General features: G+C 47.8%; 1 pseudogene; it reads left to right on the forward strand.

Moving 5' to 3' along the window:
- Positions 1-1,649: 1,649 nt before the first annotated feature.
- LOC119333256 lies at positions 1,650-2,899 on the forward strand (annotated as a pseudogene).
- Positions 2,900-3,776: the final 877 nt, after the last annotated feature.

Raw genomic sequence — 3,776 nt, forward strand, 5'->3', positions numbered from 1 at the left:
CGTGCTGCCGACCCATATAAAAACAGGACGGACGCCGGACGGGTGGCCGACCCAAACGGACAAAATGCGGATGAAATCGTCATCCGTTTGGGTCGGCCCGTTGGAGTTGCTCTTATCTTCTCGTTCCCATCCCCTTGCATCTTTTCCACCGCTCAACTCTCCCTGCCTTCTCTCTTTGTGTTTCTTTTCTCCATCACCACTTCCAGGAAGTGCGGAGCCTTGGTGATGCGCTGGAGCTGCAACCAACGACGTGCTCGAGCAGCAATCAGTGGCACACTGGAGCTGTGCGGTGCTTAGCTACGGCAATGCGCTGGTGTTGCGGCCGGCGGCGTGCTCAGCTCCCCTACATCCAGCGTGCTAGGAACCCACCCCCACCCCTGGTTTCACTCCAGCTAGCCGGTGCTACCCTCGTACCAGTTGCTACAACCGGTGTTTTGGTTTGCTGGAAGCAGCTCCATTTCTTGCTACAACCACTGTCTTTTGCTTTTGCTGGAAGAACACCCAATTTTGCATTTTTTTTCTACCAATGGCATTTCGCTTTGCTGGAAGCGGCTTCATTTTTTGCTACAACCACTATTTTTTGCTTTGTTGGAAGAACACCTAATTTTGCATTTTTGCTACCAATGGTGTTTTGGTTTGCTGGAAGCAGCTCTAATTTTTGCTACAACCACCGTTTTCTGCTTTGTTTGAAGAACTCTCAATTTTGCATTTTTGCTACCAATGGAGTTTTGGTTTGCTGGAACCTGTTTCAATTTTTTCTACCACCGTTGTTTTCGTTTTTGATAGAATATCACCCTATTTTTGTTGGAAGATTTTTTGCTACAACCACTCACCCGAATGCTACAACCGGCAGCTTTTTTGCTACTATCGACAAACGGCTGAGTTGTGACAGCAAAGGCAGGGGCCTGTTTATTTGCATCAATCAATGAGAACCACATATACTTTCGGCGGCGGCGTGGGCTTTTTTTTGCAGCAACCGGCATGACAACGAGCTACGTGGACGTTTCTGCATGCGGTAACGAGGAGGACGGTACCAGTGGCGGCGCGAGTCGGCAGCGACAGCGAGGGCGGCGACCGACGGCGAGGGCGGCGACCGGCAGTGAGGGAAGACGAGGAGGCGAGGCGGTCGGCGTGTGCGGGGGCGGTGCTCTTTTTCCTCTCCTTTTTCCTTGTGCAGGAGGTTGAAGATGAGGGAAGGACGGGAACAGTTCCAGATCTGACGGTTGTGCTTGTGCTAATCAAATGGCCAAGGGCTGACCGGCCTAGCATTACCCCTTTTTTTAAGGAAACTATGACTATTTTCCACCGTGTTGTAGACAAACTACTGGACCACGACTGATTATTCTGACGGACGAGTGATGACACAAGTCTATCGCCACCACCTTTCCTCTTTCCAAACCCTCGCTCCACCAGCCAGCTCACCTACGATGCCCCCAGGAGGAGGAGGAGGAGGCGAGCAAGGATTCATGGAGCGGGGCCACCCACCGGCGCTGGCCTCGAGGAGGCCCCATCCCGTTCGCCGCCGACGCCTGACCTCGCCGTCAGCCCCGTCGCCTCTAAGGTGCATTCCTCACCACTTGTACTCTTCGGTCCATGAAATGTGAGTGATAACCACAGAAATATCTCTACCATATGTCTAGAACAAGGAGATGAATAGGGAGGATGGGCAGCAGGAGGAGGAGGAGGAGCCCCCGGCGATCTTCTCGGAGGACGTTCTCACTGAGATCCTGTCGCGGGTGCTCTACATCTCGCTGTGTCGCTTCAAGTGCGTGTCGACAGAGTGGCTTGCCCTCTGCTCCGGCTCCAGCGTCCGCAAGAGGTCGCCACAGGCCATGTCCGGCTTCTTCTACAAGGACCACAATTGGCGCTTCCATAATTTTTCCGGGAAACGTCCTCCCATGGTCGACCCTGACCTCCCCTTCTTACGGAGCAGCTACCAACATTTCAGCGTCACGCAGTGCAGCACCAGCCTTCTCCTCTACAAATGCTGGAAACATCCCTATCCTAAGGACCACCGTTGGAATTTTTGTCTGAATCCAGGACCAGTGCAATGTTTCAAATGTCGAGAGCCTAAGGAATTTGATTACGTTGTCTGCAATCCTGCCACCCATCAGTGGACTATGTTGCCTTGTATAGAATTCCCTCCTATGGAATTGCGCGACCGCTTGAAAAAGGTCGCCCCTCAAAACCAAGACTTCCAAATCCTGAAATACCTTTGTTTGCATTCTCGCCTAGGTAGTTACTTTTTGGGTTTTGACCTGGCCATTCCTTCCCGCTTTGTGGTGTTTGTGCACCTGGGCGCATTTCGTGGCCTGTCCACAGAAATGACCTACTCATCGGAAAACGGAGGATGGACTTCGATGCAGAGTCGGTGCTTCAATGTCGATGTAAAACCGTTTAGTAATTTAGAAAGCAGTCAAAGCACCTTCTTGAGTGGCAGTATGCATTTCTTTACTTGTTATTCGACAATAGTCACACTGGACATGGAAAGGAATGCTTGGGGGAAATTATAATGCCACCTGGCATGGCAAACAACGGTGGCGATGCTTCCATTGGGCAGTCTCGGGGACGATTGTATGCTTGGCATATAGAGAATCAAGATGATTGCCAACTCTCTGTTTGGGTTCTTGAGGACTATGATAGTGGACAGTGGACGCTAAAGTGTACCATCAGCTGTTTTGAACTGTTTGGAAAGGATTATCGTGAAAACGGCAAGTCCTACTTGATGTTTGCAATTCATCCAGAACATAATTTGATTTACCTTACTGACGGTAAGGAGAAGGTATTATCATATGACATGGATGATCAGAAAGTGCATGTTATATGCACTTTTGGAGAATTCTTGGAAGGTCTGCCTTACACTCCATGTTTCGCGGAATGGACATCAAATGGTCAGTAAAGGCTTACATACTTAACATTCCTCCGGTGTCCTAGTAAACATCAGTTGTTGGATATATGCCAAATCTTCTGTTTGACATGTCTGTTGGATACACGCACTCATGGGTGCATGTCGTTCTGTTGCTTTGAACAATGCTGGCTAGCCATGAAGAATTTGTAACTGATCCTCCGATGGGAATGTTTAATTATATATAAGAATGAACCTGGTTAGCCATGAAGAATTTGTAACTGATCCTCTAATATGAATGCTTAGTTATAGGAATGAACCTTGTCACTTGATATATTTGTTTCATGTAATAATTATTGATGTCACTCTTTTAGCTCCTCGTCTGGGGCAAATGTGAGATAATATATTATCTGTGTTTGAGATGTTTGGTTTCCTGCCAGCATATCTTTTGGTATGCATTTTGCTATCCACCAATCTTAAATATTGATCTTGCCTTGCTTTTATGTTATCTCCTTCTAGCTTGGCTTTTACATTTATGTTTGAGCATATACAATGGGTATAAAAAAGCTCTGTTTCCTTTTATGAAACTTGCATGGTCTTTGGTTGATGGTATCATACAATCTGCAGCTCTACAAACCTACTAGAGAACATAGTTTGCGTGTTCATGTGTTTGTAGTTGATACTGAGGCCGTACCCTTCAAATTCGTGGCTCATCATTTTAACTAGTTCTCCACTAGTGTATTTTCAATTATTGGTCTGATTGAGCTGTGTCCATGACCATTTTGTTTCTGTTCCTTAATTCTAGTTGGCAGAGGCAGTGCTATATTGGGGCCAGGGGGGCCGCTGCCACCCCCCCCCCAGCCTTTGACCAATTTCTGAAGAAAAAAATTAGGAAGACTTAGATTAAAACATTTTTAGCATTTGGCCCCCC

This window comes from Triticum dicoccoides, chromosome 7A, assembly GCF_002162155.2.
Source record: "Triticum dicoccoides isolate Atlit2015 ecotype Zavitan chromosome 7A, WEW_v2.0, whole genome shotgun sequence".
Classification (NCBI taxonomy): Eukaryota; Viridiplantae; Streptophyta; class Magnoliopsida; order Poales; family Poaceae; genus Triticum; species Triticum dicoccoides.